Source organism: Bufo bufo, chromosome 6, assembly GCF_905171765.1.
Source record: "Bufo bufo chromosome 6, aBufBuf1.1, whole genome shotgun sequence".
NCBI classification, from domain to species: domain Eukaryota; kingdom Metazoa; phylum Chordata; class Amphibia; order Anura; family Bufonidae; genus Bufo; species Bufo bufo.
Window position 1 is genome coordinate 176,304,431 of NC_053394.1, and position 23,744 is coordinate 176,328,174.

General features: G+C 41.1%; 1 long non-coding RNA gene across 1 annotated transcript; it reads right to left on the reverse strand.

Moving 5' to 3' along the window:
- Window positions 1–1,928: 1,928 nt before the first annotated feature.
- LOC121003413 lies at window positions 1,929–19,908 on the reverse strand. Its single transcript, XR_005779473.1, has 3 exons — window positions 19,897–19,908; window positions 6,136–6,139; window positions 1,929–2,088 (listed from the first exon to the last, which is right to left on the reverse strand). It is a non-coding gene; the product is annotated as an uncharacterized LOC121003413 (long non-coding RNA).
- Between the last annotated feature and the right edge of the window lie 3,836 nt (window positions 19,909–23,744).

Here is a 23,744-nt window from a genome sequence, read left to right on the forward strand (position 1 = left end):
AACCTACACACGGTCTTCTACCCAGCTTTCCCTTTCCATGATAAACTATGCATTGTCCATTGTCTAAAGGCATATGAACTTATGACCCAATCTCTACACACCCCTCAATCTTCACAACTTCTTATCTCCTTTCGTAAACCACATCTTCCAGTATCTTCCCCTACACTATCCAGGTGGGTTAAACTTACCATGCAAATGGCCGGGATTAATACATCAATCTTTGGGGCCCATTCAGTCCGAGGGGCAGTATCCACTAAAGCCTTCCAAAAAGGAGGCTCCCTCTCTGATATTCTGAAGGCCGCAGACTGGTCTTCAGAGTCCACTTTTAAAAAGTTTTATTTCAAACCTGACTCTCATGTCTTTATGTCCATTTTGTAAACCAATATTATTATCATGTTTTTTACGTACTATTTAGCTTTAAACTTGCACAATGTGAGCCTCCTGTTGCAATAAAATTTAAGATTTTCCTAGCTGTTGTAACGGAAAATATAGATTTTATTGAAGACAGGAGGCGAACATTGTCCCTCCCTATTAACCCAACCCTGACTGTATATATTCGGTCTCCACAGCATACTAGAACATCTTGGAAACTTCATTTCATCCATCCTCAGAAGTTCCTGTTATGCCAGTCTTCTATCATCCAGACCTACGTTTATTCCATTGCTGCCATATTCCGATTACTTCAAGCCGAATCCACTGCTTCTCTGGTCGTCATCAAGAAAGAGGCGGGGTCTAGGCTCTCCTCACCTTATATCCACTGAGATGCTCACTGATTGGTTACCTGTATTCCTCATTTACATACTGATTACCTGTTTAGAAAGAGTAGTAAAAGAAAGTTCTGCACAATTTTCGCCCCCTGTCTTCAATAAAATCTATATTTTCCATTACAATAGCTAGGAAAATTTATAATTACACTGAATCAGTGGCAGAAGTTGTCAAAGAATGCCAAAGAAAATCATAAGATAATTCCACTCGGGCTATGTATCTGTAATGGTGCTGTGCTTTAGAACAGACAGCACCCAGACTGAACAGTGACCCATTCACCTGAATAGGCATCTTCAGATGGACGACTGTCTGCATGAATCACTGGTCCATGCTGAGAAAATCACATCATGTTCTTTTGTGCTTTTTCCTGCAAGACTGATTCATTCAAATTAATGAGTCTGCAGGAAAAACAGACCACACACGGACTCCATTCATGTGGAGTCCATTTTAAAACTAGTCCATGTTTACCATTCAGAACACAAAGGAGCTTGCTATCAACCATTAGAAAGAGGCTTTAGGTCTCTTATACATGTCTGTGATGACATCAGTGAACTGATGGTCAGTGGTTCATCCGTGAAGATTTCTGTGAAGAATCAATGTTTGGCCCATGTGTCAACTGAATTCCACAGGCTATGTACACCTTCAGGGGCAATCTTTTTATGATTGCATTTTACTAATTTTGGGCTAAAAATATTTTTTCAATTGGTCTTTATTAAAAATATTTGAGCCGTTCTGTCATAAAGGGTTAACTGTTTGGTACTTTCACTTTGTGCTGGTCATCTAATAAACCTTATTTCTAAATTACTAAAAGAACATACACATTTATTTAAAGGGGTTATCCAACTATTAATGTAAAAAATTAAAATCAGACATCATATAGTAACATAGTTTATAAGGCCAAAAAAAAGACATCTGTCTATCCAGTTCAGCCTGTTATCCTGCAAGTTGATCCAGAGGAAGGCAAAAAAAAAAACTGTAACAATCTCTTTCTAACAAAGCTAGAACCAGCCCTGTACCTCACATGGATCCAGAGATCTCCCCATTTATTGTTCTGCTAGATTTATATCAAGCTGGCGACTCAAGGGGAGTGTCTTTTCTACTGCAGCTAAGGGGGCATGTCCGTTCTCTCCCAATCACAGCTCAGGAGGCAGTTGAAAGATGAAACTGAGCATGTGCGGCCATCTCAGTGAGCAGGACTAAGAAATAAGAACAAGAACAAAGAGCAGGTGGCGCTATACAGATACATTTTCTTAAATAACTCAGAGGCTAAAGAAAATTACATGCAATTACAAAAGTATTCAGATCCAGGGGCTGGTTTGAAAACTGTAGCCACATTCTTGTTATTAAGATGAGAATTGAGCTATAATGAGTGTTTAGGTGGTCAGCGATAACAGATTGAAAATGTAGAGCCTGCTACTAGAGTAACTCAAGTCACAGAGACAGGGGGAGGTTTAAGATTTTTAATGAAGACCAACTTAAAAAAACATTTAGCTCAAAATTTGTACAAAAAAGTAATAAAAAAATGCCCCCAAAGATGTACATAACCTTTAATATTATTTAATTTCATCTGTCGCAAGATAGACTATTCCACAGATTTATAGTTCTTACAGTACAGAAGCCTTGACACCTCTGGAAACTAAACTCTTTCTTCTCTAGGTGGAGACAGTGTTCCCTTGTCTTTTGAGGGGATTTTACATGGAACACCATAAAGTTTGTATGGGCCATTTATAGTGCCTTGCAAAAGTATTCACCCCCCTTGACTTTTTTTGTATTTTGGTGCCTCACAACCTGGAATTAACATGGATTGTTTGAGGATTTGCATAATTTAATTTACAGAACATGCCCACAACTTTGAAGATGTTTTTTTTTTCATTGTGAAGCAAACAACAAATAGGACAAAATAACAGAAAAAGTCAATGTGCATAACTATTCACCCCCCTAAAGTCAATACTTTGTAGAGCCACCAAGTCGCTTTGGATAAGTGTCTCATTCCTCCTTTGAAAACTGCTCCAGCTCCTTCAAGTTGGATGGTTTGCCCTTGTAAACAGCAATCTTTAAGTCTGACCACAGATTTTCTATTGGATTGAGATCTGGGCTTTGACTAGGCCATTACAACACATTTACATGTTTCCCCTTAACCCCTTCAGGACCCTGCCATTTTTCACCTTAAGGACCAGGCCATTTTTTGCAAATCTGACATGAGTCACTTTATGTGGTGATAACTTTAAAACGCTTTTACTTATCCAGGCCATTCTGAGATTGATTTCTCGTCATGTATTGTACTTCATGACAGTGGTAAAATTGAGTAAAAAATAAAAATAAATTATTTATAAAAAAAATCAAAATTTACCTAAAATTTCGACAAATTAGCAAATTTCAATTTCTCTACTTTTATAATAGATAGTAATACCTCCAAAAATAGTTATTACTTTACATTCCCCATATGTCTACTTCATTTTTGGATCATTTTGTGAATGCCATTTTATTTTTTGGGGACGTTAGAAGGCTTAGAATTTTAGAAGCAAATCTTGAAATTTTTCAGAAAATTTCCAAAACCCACTTTTTCAGGACCAGTTCAGGTCTGAAGTCACTTTGTGAGGCTTACATAATAGAAATCACCCAAAAATGACCCCATTTTACAAACTACAACCCTCAAGGTATTCAAAACTGATTTTACAGACTTTGTTAACCCTTTAGGTGTTCCACAAGAATTAATGGAAAATAAAGATAAAATTTCAGAATTTCCCTTTTTTGGCAGATTTTCCATTTTAATCAATTTTTTCCAGTTACAAAGCAAGGATTAACAGCCAAACAAAACTCAATATTTATGGCCCTGATTCTGTAGTTTACAGAAATACCCCCTATGTGGTCGGTCGTAAACTGCTGTACAGGCACACTGCATTGCGCAGAAAGAAAGGAACGCCATACGGTTTTTGGAAAGCAGATTTTGCTGGACAGTTTTTTTTATACCATGTCCCATTTGAAGCACCCCCTGATGCACCCCTAGAGTAGAAACTCCAAAAAAGTGACCCTATTTTGGAAACTACGGGATAAGGTGGCAGTTTTGTTGGTACTATTTTATGGTACATATGATTTTTGGTTGCTCTATATTACACTTTTTGTGAGGCAAGGTAACAAGAAATAGCTGCTTTGGCATCGTTTTTATTTTTTATTATTTACAACATTCACCTGACAGGTTAGATCATGTCATATTTTTATAGAGCAGGTTGTTACGGACGCGACAATACCAAATATGACTACTTTTTGTTGTTGTTTGTTTAAGTTTTACATAGCAAAGCATAAAAAAAAAAAAAGATTTTTTAGTGTCTCCACATTCTGAAAGCCGTAGTTTTATTTAATTTTTGGGCGACTGTCTTGTGTAGGGGCTCATTTTTTTGGGATGAGATGACGGTTTTATTGGTACTATTATAGGGTGCATATGACTTTTAGATTGCTTGCTATTACACTTTTTGTGATGTAAGGTGACAAAAATTGCATTTTTTACACAGTTTTTATTTTTATTTTTTTACGGTATTCACCTGAGGGGTTAGTTCATGTGGTATTTTTATAGAGCAGGTTAGTACTGATGCGGCGATACCTAATATGTCTACTTTTTTTTATTTATGTGAGTTTTATACAATGATTTCATTTTTGAAACAAAAAAAAATTATGTTTTAGTGTCTCCATAGTCTGAGAGCCATAGTTTTTTCAGTTTTTGGGCGATTATCTTAGGTAGGGTATAATTTTTGCAGGATGAGATGATGGTTTGATTGGCACTTTTTTGGGATGCGTATGACTTTTTGATCGCTTGCTATTACACTTTTTGTGATGTAAGGTCACAAAAATGGCTTTTTTTACACAGTTTTTTTTTTTTTTATGGTATTCACCTGAGGGGTTAGGTCATGTGGTATTTTTATAGAGCAGGTTAGTACTGATGCGGCGATACCTAATATGTCAACTTTTTTTAATCTATGTACGTTTTACACAATTGTGATGTAAGGTGACAAAAAATTGCTTTTTTTTACACAGTTTTTATTTTTTTACGGTGTTCACCTGAGGGGTTAGGTGTGAGATTTTTATTGAGCAGGTTCTTACGGATGCGGCGATATCTAATATGTATACTTTTTTATTTTATTTAAGTTTTACACAATAATATCATTTTTGAAACAAAAAAAAAATGTTTTAGTGTCTCATATTCTGAGCCATAGTTTTTTTTTTTTTGGGGAGATTGTCCTAGGTAGGAGCAAATTTTTTGCGGGATGAGGTGATGTTAGATTGGTACTATTTTGGCGGGCATACACCTTTTTGATCGATTGGTGTTACTTTTAGTGATGTAAGGTGACAAAAAAAAATTGTTTATTTAGCACAGGTGTTCATTTAAGGGGTTAGGTCATGTGATATGTTTATAGAGCCAGTCGATACGGACGCGGCGATACCTAATATGTCAACTTTTCTTTTTTCCCTATTTTAAAAAAAATTTTCTTTTACTTTATTTGGGCAAAATGACATTTATTTATTTTTTACTGGATCTCACAGGCTCTCCACCGGAAGGCAGCCCCAATGCCAAAGGAAGGCATTGGCTGCCTTCTATGCCATCAGGTCCCCGTCACAGCAGCACGGGGAGCCGATGGCAGCTCCGATCCCCGCCCGACATCGCACGTGCCGTGGTCAGCGCTGACCGCGGCACATGAAGGGTTAATGTGCTGGCATCGGTGATTTCACCGTTGCTGGCGCATGCAGCAGGGGCCCGGCTATCAGCGACTGCCGGACCCCTGCCGCTGATCAGGCGGGTGCAGCTCCTGCACCCGCCCGATCCCCATGAAGTACATGTATGTCACGGGTCTTTAAGTCCCACAAAGAAATGACATACATGTACGTCATGGGTCCTTAACCTCCCTGGTGGTACAATATCTTCATTAATTTTGTACCCGGAGCGGTACAAACTTCCGGAGCTGTGGCCGCCGCACTCCGGAAATGTGGACAGCACTCGGTATTACCGCTAAGGAGGTTAAACCACTCAAGTGTTGCTTTCGCAGTGTGTTTGTGGTCATTTTCCTGCTGGAAGGTGAACCTCCGTCCTAGCCTCAAATCACGCACAGAGTGGGACAGGTTTTGCTCAAGAATATCCCTGTATTTAGCACCATCCATCTTTCCCTCCACTCTGACCAGTTTCTCAGTCCCGGCTGCTGAAAAACATCCCCCCAGCATGATGTTGCCTCCACCATGTTTCACTGTGGGGATGGTGTTCTTTGGGTGATGTGATGTGTTGGGTTTGCACCAGACATAGCGTTTTCTTTGATGGCCGAAAAGTTCAATTTTAGCCTCATCAGACCAGAGCACCTTCCTCCATACATTTTGGGAGTCTCCCACATGCCTTTCCGCAAACTCACAATGTTCCTTATTGTTTTTAGCTGAAAGTAATGGCTTTCTTCTGGCCACTCTGCCATAAAGATTCAGGTGTACTGCTACTTTGGCTCCTGAAGAAGTGCACGAGACATGTGCATAGAAATGCGTTGAGCCGTAGATAAGTGTTATTAGGAACTGCTTGTAGCTGGTGGTACAAAAGCCAGACCAGCAATCACCTCATTATTGTGCACCGCACGAGTGTCAGTGTATGAGGGGCGGTATAGTGCACAGCCGTCCCTCTTGCTGAAGACAACTACCCAGTGACTGATTAGGTACTGGACAGTTTGGTATGCTGCGAATGTTACCCCACTGGGTTCCTCTTTGTGAGATACCACATCTCTCCGAGAACACCTGTCTATCCCAGTGGTGATACCATTCCGTTTAGTACTACCAGCTCACAACTAGTGCAGAGGCCTATACCTTGCTCATTGGATGTTCATATTCAATCACCACTAGCGGTGGGATTTGATTTACATATCTGATTCGGCCCAATACCACTATAATTAGGTCATTCACTTCTATACGTTTTCTACTTTATGCATTTCATATATTTGCTCTCATTGTACCAACGTCCAGGGACGTATACCTTCACTACCTTTTTCTTATCGATTATTACACTCTGCCATAAAGCCCAACTCTATGGAGCGTATGGCTTATTGTCGTCCTATGTACAGATACTCCAGTCTCTGCTGTGGAACTCTGCAGCTCCTCCAGGGTTACCTTAGGTCTCTGTGCTGCCTGTCTGATTAATGCCCTTCTTGCCCGGTCTGTGAGTTTTGGTGGGAGGCCGTCTCTTGGCAGGTTTGCTGTTGTGCTATGTTCTTTCCATTTGGTTATGATAGATTTGATGGTGCTCTTGGGGATCATCAAAGATTTGGGTATTTTTTTGTTTTAAAATAGTTTTTATAGTTTTTTTCGATGCAAAACAGATGAAACACCAAAGCGCCCAAGAATAGGCTACTTAGGTAACAAAGTCAATATACCATATGCAGATAAAAAATAGATTAAAGTCTCATAATGATATATCATAGTATACTGTACTATTAGATGCAATAACAGATCCGGCATGTATGTATGAAATAGTCGCATTGATGGTTGAGAACAATTGAGATCTAATATACTTTTGCATCTGTGAGAGTATCTTCATGTATATAGAGGCAAGTAGAGACAGAAAAGAAAGTGAGAAAGAAGGGAGGGGAGGAGAGTCAGAGGGTAAATTGGGTAAGGAAGGAGGGGGGGGGATATTTTTGCAGCTTACATCATATTACTACATAAGTAATCTCACCGAAACAGGATACTGATGTAGAGTTTGACTGAGTGTGTCAATCTATCCTATAGGGTAGTGTTATCAAACGTAGCATTCACGGTCTATCCGCTTCGCCCTAATACCCAGAGTACCAGGAAACTCAATACTATCCGTGTGACCTTAGCTAGCTGAGAAATTTCTGAAGGTTTTCCAAGGCTTCCATATATCTTCGAACTGGAGAGGTGTTCGGGAGTCCCAATGTGAAATTTGTTCTAGGCGGTATAGTTGATCGCATCTTTGGATCCAATTTTGAACAGTAGGTGGATCTGGTTGCTTCCAACATACTGCTATCAGCAATCTAGCAGACGCCAATAGGATGCTGCATAGCGTTCGTGTATATTTAGGGCACTTGAAACTCCCGGTCATCCCAAAAAGGCACAGTTTAGAAGAGGTGGGAACGTGAATCCTGCAAATCTCTGATAAAGTCTTGCAAACCCTCTGCCAATAAGGAGCAATTTTAGGGCATTTCCACCAGATGTGGCCATGTGTGCCTATTTCAGAACTACATCTCCAACACTCAGGGCTGCATTCCGGAAACATATGGGCGAGAGGCTGAGGTGTGTAATACCATTGCGTTAGTAATTTGTAGCTATTTTCCTGTAGTTTAACACACCTGGACACCTTGGAAGGGGCTGTCAGAGCGTAATGCAGCTCTTTTGGGGAGAATTTTATGTTTAATTCTGACTCCCAATGCATAATATAAGAATGCGATTTAGGACGTATTAGGGCAATTAAAAGATTGTATAATTTGGATATTTTTCCTTTAGGTTATTTGATTTGGAGGGTTAATTTTTCAAATTCTGAATGCTCTTGTGGGCCAGAGATTTTCGTTACATGTTTTTTTTATGGATTGAATAAAATACGCTATGTGAAATGTGGATAGATTAGCCATCGAGGCGTGACCTCGCAGGGATTTGGGTATTTTTTTTATAACCTAACCCTGACTTATACTTCTCAACAACATTGTCCCCTACATGTTTGGAGAGTTCCTTGGTCTTCATGGCAGTGTTTGGTTAGTGATGCCTCTTGCTTAGGTGTTGCAGCCTCTGGGGCCTTTCAAAAAAGGTGTGTATATGTAATGACAGATCATGTGACACTTAGATTGCACAGAGGTGAACATCATTTCACTAATTATGTGACCTCTGAAGGTAATTGGTTGCACCAGAGCTTTTTATGGGCTTCCTAACAAATACATACGCACATGACAATTTTTTGTTTTCTATTTCTAAACAATAGTTTTATTTATATATTTTTCTCATTTCACTTCACCAACTTAAACTATTGTGTTCTGATCCATAACATATAAGTCAGATTAACAAGACATTGAACTTAAGGCTGTAATGTAACAAAATACGAAAAAAGTCAAAGGGGGTGAATACTTTTGCAAGGCACTGTATGTATATATTTGTAGAAGTCCCCCCTTAGACGTCTCTTCTCAAGACTAAATAAATTTAATTATTTTAATCTTTCTTCATAACTAAGACCCTCCATGCCCCTTATCAGTTTAGTCGCTCTCCTCTGTACTTTTTCCAGCTGCAGTGAGTCCTTTCTATGGACTGGTGCCCAGAACTCAACTGCATATCCCAGATGAGCCCACACCAAAGCTTTGTAAAGTGATATTACATCCCTGCCCCGCGAGTCCATGCCTTGTTTAATAAATGGAACCATAAATCTCCCCATTCATTGCTTCAATTGCTAGATTTATATCAAGCTGGCAGCTCAAGGGTGTCCTGTCTGCAGCAGCTTTCTCCCTATTACAGCGCAGAAGGCAGTTGAAGGATGAAACTAAACATGTGCGGCCATCTCAGTGAGCCAGACAAAGAAAAAAGAATAAAACAAAGCGCAGGTGGCGCTATACAGATAGATTTCAGTGAATAACTCAGTGGCTATGCTATATTCCACCAATAGCTGCTTATTTGTGCAGTGTAACAGGTTCCCCCGATTTCAGCAAGGGAACACTGTTACAGGAGTGCATGGCTCCCGCAAGCAGACTGCTCAGATGCTGTGGTCACATTTGACCACAGCATCTGAGGGGTGAAATGTATGCGATCAGCCTCATAGCAATATTTCCTTTATTTCACCCTCAGGAAGGGGTGAAATAAAGGAAATATATTTTATGGACTGGTGAGTGCCCCGGTACATTTTTCCCTGCTGTTGTAGCACTTTATTAAACTCTATTCTAAATGTGAAGTAAATTATTTTGGTCATATACTTTAGTGGGCACGGGCAGAGCAGCGATGTGCTATGTGAGCTCCTGTTCTGTGCTCGCTCTTCTCTAATAGCCTGCATACCACATCAGTACAGGCTATTAGTGGAGCGAGCGCAGGGCAGGAGCTCACATAGCACATCGCTGCTTCACTAAAGCCTCAAATGTTATCAATTTCACCAGGCAGCCGGCCGGACACTTGAGAAGAGAAGCCATGCTCCGGCCTGTACAGCGATGGGGAATCCGTACTCCAGTACTCGGAGAACTTATTGCAAAGTGTTATAGGCACCCAAACTTCAGGTGGCTATTTCACTATGAAAAGTAAAAAAAAAAAAAGTATATTAAAAAAATAATTTCCCTTACATTTAGAATACATTTTAATAAAGTGTATTTGAAGGTTTAAAGGGGTTGTCTCTCTTCAGTAAATGGAATTTATCATGTAGAGAAAGTTAATAGAAGACACTTACAAAAGTATTGTGATCCTTTAACTGGCTAAATTCATTTTTCTATTACATTATACACTTCTTGTTTCCAGGGGTTATGAGCACCCTGCAATCTATTAGTGGTGGTCATGCTTGCACACTATGGGAACAAGCACCAGCCTCTGAGGGCCAGAACTTAGGTAGCATGTTAGTGCTTCATCCTATAGTGTGTAAGCATGACCACTGTTGTTGCAGGGTGGTCGTAACCCCTGGAAACAAGCAATGTATAATGTGATGGAAAAAATTAATCAAGCCAGCAAAGGAAGCAATATGGAGAATCATAATACATTAGTAAGTGCCTTGCATTAACTTTCTCTACATGATAAATGCCATATGCTGATGTGAGACAACCGCTTTAAGTACACTTTAAGGGTTCAAGAAAGAAAAAAAGGCATCATCTAAATATACCATATAAATAAGAGCCTTTTTTTTAGCATATTAATAATTTGATCTGATTCTAATTGGTTGCAGCTGAATTTTGCCTAAACTTACCATAAAAGGGGTATTCCCATCTCAGAAAATGGGGGATTATCGCCACCTCTGGGACCCACACCTATCTATTAAACTGAGCTGGCAAAGTGAAGGAGGGGGCACTGCTCATGCACGGCCACCCTCAATTCGCTTCTATGGGACCGCCGAAAATAGCTGAGTGCTGGCTTGGCTATTTCCTTCGGCCCCATAGAAATGAATGGAAGCGCACAGCGCTTGTGTGCCCACCGCTTCCATTAACTTCAATGGGGTTGACCGAAATAGTCAGGCCAGTGCTTGGGTACTTTTGGCAGCCCCATAGAAATCAATGGAGGGTGGCGGTGCGCCCTCCTTCACTTTGCCAGCTCGGTTTATGAGATACATGTGGGTCCCAGAGGTGGGACCCTGTGAGGGATGAGAATCCATTTTCTATAAACATGTCCTCCATCTTGTGCATATGGAAGATTTAGGTCAGGTCCTAAATGGAGCTTACAGGGTTAAATAGACAGATAATAATGTCTAAAAACAAGGTCAAAAAGTCAGTTTATGTGTGTTGATCGCACCCACACACCCCTCACCCCTCACCCCTCACTACAGTTTCCTCTCAAGCAGAGCTATCTGTCTGTGTCTCAGGAAGTCGGGGGGAAGAGGAGAATAGAATGGAAACATAGCTTCTATGGTCTTATGATCTATATCTTATATCATGCAATGGTCTTTTTCCATATATTGTGAGCTTGTCTTTGAAATAAAGAGAAATCAGATACAACTATATCCAATGCTTGTGTCAGTTTCCGAGAGCTCAGATCCCTTTTAATTTGGATTCCAACAATCATAGGTGAAGGGATATTTCCCTAACAGACCCGCACCTATCAGACAATGGGGATATATACTAGCAATATACCCCCATTGTCTGAGATGAGAATACCCCTTTAAAGGGGTTGTCTCACTTCAGTAAGTGGCATTAATCTTGTAGAGAAAGTTAATACAAGGCACTTACTAATGTATTGTTATTATCCATATTGCCTCCTTTACTGGCTGGATTAATTTTTCCATCACATTATACACTGCTCGTTTCCATGGTTACAGACCACCCTGCAATCCATTAGTGGTGGTCGTGTTTGCAAAATTTATGAAAAAGCATCAGCCTATGTGCGCTCCCCCATGGTCCCGGCCACCAGAGAGGCTGAAGTTTTTTCCTATAGCGTGCAAGTACGACCACCACTGATGGATTGCAAGGTGGTCGTAACCGTGGAAACGAGCAGTGTATAATGTGATGGAAAAGTGAATCCAGCCAGCAAAGGAAGCAATATGGACAATCACAGTGCATAAGTAAGTGGCTTGTAATAATTTTCTCTACATGATAAATGCTACTTACCAAAGTGAGACAACCCCTCTAATAAAGTAATTTTTATGATGTGATTACCTCATCTTTCTTTATACCCTGTTTAAATGAAGGTCAAATATTGTTATATCTAATATACTATTATCATAGCTATTATTTATTTGAAAGCACAATTAATTCCAGGCTGCTGTACATCTAAGAGGGGGAATAATATAAAACACAATTACAATAGGCATGAACTTGTAACAGTGGTGTGTCCTTCCTGCCCACTGTATCTAATACACATACCTGTAGATACACAGTTGTATCCAGCCCTGTAGAATATACACACACCGTATAGATGTACACTGTATATAGCACACACAGGACCACCCAAGATTATATGGAAAGTGGTCTACTAGAGGGGTGGTCCTCTCAAAGAAAATAGCTAGTGTACATAATACAGGATGGGACTGAAAATCACAGTACATGTGGTCAAGGGATGGTCTTCTCAAATTTCTTTCACTAATTGTATATGGATATACACTGAAATAATAAACTAACATTACTATCTATATACACTATAAAATGCACACGATACAGATATGCTACATCTGGGTGTATTATTACATGCAGTATAATAATCACAAGGACATGATAACAATAAATACCAGTCACACTTATCCTGATCACAGACCTCTGGTGGGCTGAAGGACCTTTGATTATGTCAAGATTATGTGACCAGAATATTTGCAGTATAAAGACCAGCACTCCGTAATTCCAATGATGAAAAAAAGTTTTCTTTTTATTCGTCACCCATGTGTGACGCGCGTTTCGACACTAGTTTGTGTCTTTATCAAAGTACAGGTGATAACAGCTCATCGTAGTTTACAAATGGCATCATTATATACAATTCAAATAACCCGCCTCTTGACCACGTAAGCAGTCACATGGCGAGGGGCGGACTGAGCCGTCCCCGGCCATGTGACCAGTCACGGGGCCAGAGCGTCATACTGCTAGGCAACCCAACCAAACAAACTAGTCAAGAGTGGAGTGCGGTAAGATAAGTATCTAATCCATATGTTATTATTTTTTCAAGGCAATTTTAGATCCCTTACACATCTCATATATATGCTCCATGGATAGCGATACATTATAATTCCAACATCACCCCCTCATACAAAAACAAATATATAATCACGGAGACAATGATGTCAGTCACACGATACATCATATGACATAGCACCGTTGTCTCGGCTACAGAAAATGTTATAAAGGTATATTGCATATCACGGGAAATAGGTTGTGCTGCAGTATTCAAAAAGATTCATGGCCGGTTCAGACATTTATGGAGAACCGCGGTATCAATATTTGATTACAAAGCCATAGCATGCATAAATACAAAGTGACAGACCACAATTATCTATCACACACATATTGGATCAGAGAAAACAATTAAGTGAATATTCCTTATTTAAACCTTTGGGCGCAAGCGTCTCAAGTCGATGGATCCAATATGCTTCACGCTGGTGGAGCATCTGGATCCGATTTCCTCCACGTCGGGGTAAGGTTACTTCTTCTAGAATTTGAAAACGCAATTGTGAGATGCGGTGATTTTTTTCTTTAAAATGTTGGGGAATAGGTAGCAAAATATTTTCTTTCCTAATTGTGGACTTATGTTTTGCTACCCGGTCCTTCATACGCATTGTCGTTTCCCCAACATAGCACAACCCACAGGGACATTTAAGCAAATAGATCACAAAACTGCTATCGCATGTGAAGTGACCCCGAATGGGGATTTGCTGTCCTGTCTGTGGGTGTGCTATGTTGGAGCCTTTGATCACATTGGAGCAGTGAACACAGTTAAGACAGGGAAATGTTCCCTTCCTAACTGTAGAGAAAGTGAGCTGTCGCTGAGGCATCCTGTCACTCCCTACATCTGCTCGGACAATCATGTCCCTAATATTTTTATTTCGCTTGAAACACATCATGGGACGGTCCCTAAATTCCTGAATCTCAGGATATGATTTTTGTAAGATGTTCCAGTGTTTATAGATGACAGCCTTAACTCGGTCCATCCAAGGATGGTATTTTACCACTAGCGGTATTCTTTGTCCCTTGTCTTTCCTTTCTGTGGGATTTTTTATCTTATCCAGCTGTTGGTGTAATAGATAGGGCGGATAGCCTCTGTCTATAAATTTCTCAGTCATCTCCCGTGGGAAATTTATAGACAGAGGCTATCCGCCCTATCTATTACACCAACAGCTGGATAAGATAAAAAATCCCACAGAAAGGAAAGACAAGGGACAAAGAATACCGCTAGTGGTAAAATACCATCCTTGGATGGACCGAGTTAAGGCTGTCATCTATAAACACTGGAACATCTTACAAAAATCATATCCTGAGATTCAGGAATTTAGGGACCGTCCCATGATGTGTTTCAAGCGAAATAAAAATATTAGGGACATGATTGTCCGAGCAGATGTAGGGAGTGACAGGATGCCTCAGCGACAGCTCACTTTCTCTACAGTTAGGAAGGGAACATTTCCCTGTCTTAACTGTGTTCACTGCTCCAATGTGATCAAAGGCTCCAACATAGCACACCCACAGACAGGACAGCAAATCCCCATTCGGGGTCACTTCACATGCGATAGCAGTTTTGTGATCTATTTGCTTAAATGTCCCTGTGGGTTGTGCTATGTTGGGGAAACGACAATGCGTATGAAGGACCGGGTAGCAAAACATAAGTCCACTATTAGGAAAGAAAATATTTTGCTACCTATTCCCCAACATTTTAAAGAAAAAAATCACCGCATCTCACAATTGCGTTTTCAAATTCTAGAAGAAGTAACCTTACCCCGACGTGGAGGAAATCGGATCCAGATGCTCCACCAGCGTGAAGCATATTGGATCCATCGACTTGAGACGCTTGCGCCCAAAGGTTTAAATAAGGAATATTCACTTAATTGTTTTCTCTGATCCAATATGTGTGTGATAGATAATTGTGGTCTGTCACTTCGTATTTATGCATGCTATTGCTTTGTAATCAAATATTGATACCGCGGTTCTCCATAAATGTCTGAACCGGCCATGAATCTTTTTGAATACTGCAGCACAACCTATTTCCCGTGATATGCAATATACCTTTATAACATTCTCTGTAGCCGAGACAACGGTGCTATGTCATATGATGTATCGTGTGACTGACATCATTGTCTCCGTGATTATATATTTGTTTTTGTATGAGGGGGTGATGTTCGAATTATAATGTATCGCTATCCATGGAGCATATATATGAGATGTGTAAGGGATCTAAAATTGCCTTGAAAAAATAATAACATATGGATTAGATACTTATCTTACCGCACTCCACTCTTGACTAGTTTGTTTGGTTGGGTTGCCTAGCAGTATGACGCTCTGGCCCCGTGACTGGTCACATGGCCGGGGACGGCTCAGTCCGCCCCTCGCCATGTGACTGCTTACGTGGTCAAGAGGCGGGTTATTTGAATTGTATATAATGATGCCATTTGTAAACTACGATGAGCTGTTATCACCTGTACTTTGATAAAGACACAAACTAGTGTCGAAACGCGCGTCACACATGGGTGACGAATAAAAAGAAAACTTTTTTTCATCATTGGAATTACGGAGTGCTGGTCTTTATACTGCAAATATTCGGGTATCTACCTCTTGACCGCGCACCTGGACCGCGACTGATGCGCAGTGCCGCCCATTCATTTATTTCAAAGATTATGTGACCAGTCACATGTATACGAGAGTGCAGTTGAATCTAAAGGACCTTTGATGATGTCATGACCATGTGATCAGTCACATGAGCTTCAGGGTTTGTCTGCACTGTATTAGGTTACGTTCACATTTTAGGCGTATTCTCTGGTTTTGTGTTCTAGTCTAGGATCAGGATCATGTGATGGATGCCAGAGGCACAGGGTGGACCCTAATGACTATAATGGGGTCTGTCATTCTGCCATACTGCAGAGAGCTGTGGTAAACTTGGGATTTTTTCATAAATAAAGGTGAAATATATTGACTCATATTTATGACTGTCATGAAGTACAATGTGTCCCGAGAAAACAATCAGAATGGCTTGGATAAATAAAAGTGTTCCAAAGTTATTACCACATAAAGTCACACATGTCAGATTTGCAAAAAATGGCCTTGGCAGGAGGGTGAAAACTGGCCCAGGGTATAAGGGGTTAAAATAGGTAACTCCAGGCCAAAAAGGAGAATGCATTATTACCACGTGGAGAACTTGTCTCTTGCATCAAAGTGTGTATGTTACATAGTGCATTTGAAAAGGGTGGCAAGAATGGTAAATTCTTAGCATATCCTGCTTGTATGCATTCCCCTAGCTGAGCTGTTCCATATACAGTATAAGGCTGCATTCACACGACATGTGATAGCCATGCCCATTTTGCGGACCACAAACCGCAGATTCGCAAAACACAGGCATTGGCCATGTGCACCCCACATCGTAGTGCGTACCCATTGACTTCTATGAGTTTGTGATCCACAAAACATGTCCTATCTTTTGCTAAGTGGAGGCATGGAATTGGAAGCACTTCTATATGTTTCCGGGTCCGTTCCTCCGCACCACAAAAGATCTTTTGCCACATCTTCCTGATCGCCGACCCATTGAAGTCAATGGGTCCAAACCGTGATGCGGGGTGCACATGGCAGGTGCCCATGACTGGCACAGCGTCAAACTATCATGTGAATACGCCCTAAGGCTCTGATGATGGCCAGATTACTGATTTAGGGGTCATGCACACGACCATATGTATTTTGCGGAACACTTTTACTTATCCAAGCCATTCTGAGATTGTTTTCTCGTGACACATTGTACTTCATGATAGTCATAAATTTGAGTCAATATATTTTACCTTTTATTTATGAAAAAAAATCCCAACTTTACCATAAATTTTGAAATTCACAATTCACTAAATGTCAATTTCTCTGCTTTTAAAACAAAAAGTGATACCTCATAAAATATTTATTATTAACATTCCCCATATGTCTACTTTATGTTGGCATCATTCTGGAAATGTCATTTTATTTTTTGGGGATGTTACAAGGCTTAGAAGTTTAGAAGCAAATCTTGAAATTTTTAAGAAATTTCCAAAAATCACTTTTTAAGGACCATTTCAGGACTGAAGTCACTTTGTGGGGCTTACATAGTAGAAAGCCCCCATAAATGACCCCATTGTAGAAACTACACCCCTCAAGTTACTGATTTTACAAACTTTGTTAAACCTTTAGGTGTTCCACAAGAATTAAAGGAAAATGGACATGAAATTTCAAAATTTCACTTTTTTAGCAGATTTTCCATTTTAATCCATGTTTTTCTTTAACACATCAAGGGTTAACAGCCAAACAAAACTCAATATTTATTACCCTGATTCTGCGGTTTACAGAAACTCGTGAACTGATTTAAGGGCACACGGCATGATGCAGCACAAAAGGAACGCCATATGGTTTTTGGAAGGGAGATTTTGCTGGACTGGTTTTTAGATGCCATGTCCCATTTGAAGCCACCCTGATGCACCCTTACAATAGAAATTCCCAAAAAGTTACCCCATTTTGGAAACTAGGGGATAAGGTGCAATTTTTTTTGGTCCCATTTTCGGGTACATATGATTTTTTGATCATTCATTATTACACTTTATGGGGCAAGGTGACCAAAAATTTTTTTCATTTTGGCGCAGTTTTTATTTATTTATTTTTACAGCGTTCACCTGAAAGGTTAGGTTATGTGATATTTTTATAGAGCAGATAATTACGGATGTGGCAATACCTAATATGTATACTTTTTCTTATTTATTTAAGTTTTACACAATAGCATTTTTGAAACCAAACAATAATATTTTAGTGTCTCCATTGTCTGAGAGCCATAGCTTTTTTATTTTTTGACCGATTGTCTTAGGTAGGGTCTCATTTTTTGTGGGATGAGGGGATGGTTTGATTGGTACTATTTTGGGGGGCATACGCTTGGTGTTTCAATTTTTGTGATGTAAGGTGACAAAAAATTGCTTTTTTTTACACAGTTTTTATTTTAATTTTTTTACGGTGTTCATCTGAGGGGTTAGGTAATGTGATATTTTTATAGAGCTGATTGTTACGGATGCGGCGATACCTAATATGTATACTTATTTTATTTTTTTCACTTTAGCACAATAATAGCAGTTTTGAAGGGAAAAAAAGCATATTTTAGTGTCTCCATTGTTTGAGAGTCATATTTTTTTTATTTTTTTTTACTAATTGTCTCAGGTAGGGTCTCACGGACGTGGCGATACCTAATATGTATACTTTTTTTATATTTATTTCACTTTAACACGATAATAGCATATTTGAAAGAAAATAATGATATTTTAGTGTCTCGATGTTCTGAGAACTATAGTTTTTTTTATTTTTTGAGCGATTTTCTTATGTAGGGTCTCATTTTTTTGCGGGATGAGGTGACGGTTTTATTGGTACCATTTTGTTCGACATACGCCTTTTTGATCGCTTGGTGTTGCACTTTTTGTGATGTAAGGTGACAAAAATGGCTTTTTTTGACACCGTTTTTATTTTATTTTTTTATGGTGTTTATCGGACGGGATACCTAATATGTGTGTTTTTCCTTTTTTTTATTTTATTATGAAATCTGGGGAAAGGGGTGTTTTTTTCTTGAAACTTTATTTTTTTTAATTAAAAACCCTTTTTTAACTTTTTTTAAACAAACTTTATTTCTGTCCAACTCTGGGACTTCAACTTTTGGGGGTCTAATCCCCTCTGCAATGCATTACAATACATCTTTATTGTAATGCATTGCCTGTTAGTGTATTACACTGAGTCATACACTAACAGGTTGCCTAGGAGACCCAGCCTGAGGCTGGATCTCCTGGCCACCCGTAGAAGGCAGGTCCCAATGCCGTGCAAGGCATTGGGCAGCCTCTGGACGGCATCGGGCTGCCACGTCACGCATCGGGTCCCCGCCACAGCAGCGCGGGGACTCGATGCGCTCCTTCACCCGCCGCAAACCCCTTTTATGTCGCGGTCAGTGCTGACCGCAGCATAGAAGGGGTTAATATGCCGGCTTCGCTAGCAGATACAGCAGGGGCCTGGCTACCAGGGACTGCCGGACCCCTGCAGTGATCGGGCGTGCACCGCTCAGGTGCCCGCCCGATCACCATGACGTACTATTACGTCAAAATGCGGGAAGTCACTGACTCCCATGACGTAATAGTACGTCACATGTCGGGAAGGGGTTAATGTAAAGTAAGTAACCATTTAATGGTTTGTTTGATGTCCGAATCTAAAGAGGTTTGATGCTATAGATGACAGTGCAGGCCAGACCTCATTTTCATTAACCCCATTAGTACCCATTTTCGGTTTTACATTTACATTTTTTCCCTCCTCACATTTCAACAGCCATATCTTTTTACATTTTCTGTTCACATAGCCATATGAGGGCTAATTTTTTTGCGGGATAATTTGTATTTTTTAAGGGCATCATTCAATTTACCATGTCTGGTTTTGGAAAACAGGAAAAAATTCTTTGTAGGGTTAAATTGAAAAAACAAAACAAAAAAAAGGTGTTCACTCTGCTAAAATTGACATGGCGGCCTTATTCTGCGGCTCAATATAAATACCGCGATACCAAACTTGTATAGTTTTTTTTTTTGTTTTAATACTTTGAAAAAAATTTCAACCTTTGAAAAAAAATACAAATTTTCTTTGCATTGACATTTTAACCCTAACTTTTTTTTATTTCCCAGAGCTGTACGAGGGTTTGTTTTTTGCAGGACAAACTGGAGTTTTTATTGGTACCATTTTTGTGGTACGTACGAATTTTTGATCACTGTTATTCAACTTTGAGGGGGAAAGGTGACTATAAAATGGGGAATCGCTTGTTTTTGATTTTTTTTTACAGCGTTCAATGCACAGGAATTTTTTTATATATATTTTGATAATTCTGATATTTTTGGACGTGTTGATAGCTGACATGTTTATTTTTTTATTGTTAATATATTTTATATGTAAAATTGGGAAAGGGGGGTGATTTAAACTTTTAATATTTTATTATTATTTAATATTTATATTTTTTTTTACTTTTTTTAAACTTTTTATTTAATAACTTAGGGGGCTAGAACCTGGGATCTTTTGATCCCTTGTCCTATTCACTCTTATAAAGATCTATTAGGGTGAATAGGATTTTTACACTCCCTCATGCACAGAGCGGCAAGGAACTTACCATGGCAGACCTGGAAGGCTTCAGCAGCATCCAGGTTGCCATGGTAATTGATCGTAGCACCGCAATTTCACTGCAGAGGGTCCAATTGGACGGCAGAGGGAGCTGCAATCCTCTGCCTTACCTCACAGATGCCACAATCTGTGTTCGGCAAGATCACCGTTCAGCGTCATTGTGGCCGGGTGTGGCACCCACCGTGTATGGAGCGAGCTCACCACAGCAGCCCGCTCCATACTTTCCCTCAACCACTGTGCCATATGGCGGATATGTCACAGCGGTTGAAGAGGTTAATCCACCACTATACTTTCATTAGACACTTGACTATTGCATTAGGAGTATTTCACACTATTGCCACCAAATTTATCTTCATAAGATTTTTTTATTTTTACTACACTTCTTTCTACGGAGACACTTAGTATATCTAGTTTGCACTTTTCATGCATATTATGATTTTATAAGGTAAAGCAGCATAGTGCTTAACTGGTTTCATAAGTGTCCTAGACTTCTAATATAGCAGCAGGGTACATGGTCAACTCCTTTCAAACTCCTCTTATCTGCATCTTAGGAGAAATGAGAAAATGGAGTCCCCTGTACTGTCAGGGAGTGAAGTCCCAACAGTTGGTCCCCCATGATCTATTATTTATCACATTCCAGTGGATAAATGGGTGATAAATGCTTTGACTAGAATAGGGGTGTCCATTTCATGACCCTCCAGCTGTCGCAAAACTACAACTCCCAACATGCCCTGATAGCTGTAGGCTGTCTGAGCATGCTGGAAGTTGTAGTTCTGCAATAGCTGGAGGACTGTGAAATTGACATATGTGGGCTAGAACGCCCCTTTAAAGGAACAGTATTTTATTTATGCTGATTCCATTTTAATACTACATAAGATGCTTATCAGCTGAGCATCGATGCAAGGTGTGCTCAGGACCTCTCCTGTGTTGCCAGCAGCCCACCTTTATAAGGAATCTGTCACCCTGATTTTGGACCATTATCTACAGTAATACATGCTTAGTACTGAAGATATGGAGTCCAGATCACTATACAGTTCACTCATTCCTCTCTCTCTAGAAGCTGCACTCCTTGATGACTCTCCTCTCAGGGATCTCTCCACAATATTTCCAGACTCTTCTCCATAACAGTTGCTTACAGCCCTACATCCTGTCAGCACCAAGCTCCACCACCTCCTTTCTAGCCCTTTCTACAATTTCTGACTCAGGCTGTTTGAGCATGCTCAGTTAACTCAGTCACATATAGTAATATACTTATTCTACATAGAGAGATGCATAAGCGAAAACCAACCTCTGTTACATATGAAACAGTGGAATACAGTGGATACAAGTAGCTTAAGGCTGACATGTCAGCCTGCATTTGTGGGAGGGGCGTAGGCGCACTTAAAAGGAGGCACGCCCTCTCCCCATTTGCGTGCGTTTTCTGGTGCCATCCCGCCTTAACGTCACGCCCCGTACTGCCGTGCTGCTCACCAGGTAAGTTGCTGGGGGTTCCCGATGCTTGCCGCTCATTCCTGCTGCAAGGGTAAGTTAGTTACTGTCCTCCCGAACCCCCTTCCCGGCGTGCGTCTCCCCCTCCGCCCGGTTCACCGCTATCCACCTTCTACTCCAGGTGGTGCGGCCGGCTCAATCCATGCTTCCGGCGCCGGCCTGGGCAGGTCACGTGTGACGCCGGGCAGCGCCTCCGTTGCCTTGGCAACGGAGCCTGCGTCTCGGGTCAGCTCCCTCTCTCGGCTCCGGGCGTCACAGCAGCCTGCCGCTTGTTGTCCAGGACCTGTCGCCGGGGGTGGGACCGTCCAGACCCAGGGTCACCGCTTCCACTCCGTCGCAGCTGCCGGCCGGCGGCCGGCAGTTGTCCATTGTCGATAGAGTTAAAAAAAACAAAAAAAATTGATCTCACACATACAGGCTCGGGCTCATGCGCACAGCCCAATTACAAGCTCTTTTTCATATATATCAAATTCTAACTGAATGACATGGTTATATAGTAAACCACATGGCCCCTATGTGCCCTCCTCGGTCATTAAAACATTTGCACGCGGAGTTAAGTCACTCCACAAGTTCATAACCCTTCACACCCCACGGTAGCAATTCCCGCTACCCTCCACGTCAGGTCCTACAAACGCAGGTCATCCGCAGCCCATCAGAGTATTCTGTTAGATCACAGGGACATATAAAGATCCCTGGGTTATGGGTCAAGTAAATGGCGCAGTCTACAGACTACTACGAACCCCCCCCCCCTCATGATACTGATTATTGTTGCAGACCCTGGGTACTCTGCCGTGCTAGCCACACATCGTCTGCCAAGGGTTCTCAACAGTTCCGCCCGTATCAACCGCCGCCTATTCCACTCTGCTACATCTGCGGAAGTTATTTCGGTAAATACTTATATTCCTATGTCATATCATGCTCTACCATGTCTGGGGCCTGTCCCGTGTCAGGCTTACGTGTTACCTATTACCATCTGTTGCCCATGACGGGCTTACGTTTTTTCTCAGACCATATCTGTTGCCGGTCCCGCTTCAGGCTTACGTATTATTTGCCGTTGCTGGAATTCTACCCAGTCGTAGCAGCAGCCCAGGTGTGGGGCAGCCAGTGGGCCAATTCTTCTGTGGCGTTCGTCACTGACAATCAAACAGTGGTGGACATTATCACCAAGGGCAGGTCTCAGTCACCCCAGATAATGTCATTTGTCCGCAGGCTGGTCTGGCTCTCGCTGGTGTACAACTTTCACGTGGCATGCAGGCATATCCAGGGGGTTCATAATGTGGCCACAGACGCCTTGTCCCGTTTTAATTACAAAACTTTCTTTCAGGTCATGCCAGAGGCAGACCGTGTGGGGCTACCTCCTCCGATGTACCAATTTCTAGTGTTGGATTAAACCTTTTCATTGATTCAGCAAAATCCTTGATGCAGAAGTCTTTGTCTCATAACACTGCCAGGAATTACAGGACCGCCTGGAACACTTTCAACAGGTTCAGGGGCCTACATCCAAGACAAGACACTGACAAGACCACGTACATCACAGCTTTCATAGCCTTCTGTCATATCGCTCTCAAGCTGTCCTTCAATACCATTAAATTGTATTTGGCCGGAGTCCAACATTTCTCCATGTTGGAAGACCCCGAAAGCAGGTCGGTTTTCCTATCCCAAGCAGTCAGGGCAACCCTTAGGGGGGTTCAGAAAAGTAGTCACGCAGCCATCCCGAGCAGGCAGCCCGTGTCTGGAGAAGTATTTAGGAAACTCGCAACCTCCCTAGATGGTCTTCCTTTTGGGCTCCTTCCCAGCACAGTCATCAAGGCCGCCATGTACCTTAGTTTCTATGGGTTCTTAAGACCCGGCGAATTCACCCGCACTTCAGCTAGGTCCACGGGTCTCACCAGGGGTCAGCTAGTCTGGCACCACGACCATTTCTCCCTGCACCTCTTCACTTCCAAAACCTCGCAGGTGGGTCCACCAGTGGAGGTGAATTTCTTCCCTTCTGCCAACGCATGGTGCCCGGTCCAGGTACTCAAGAGTCTGCTGTCGGCT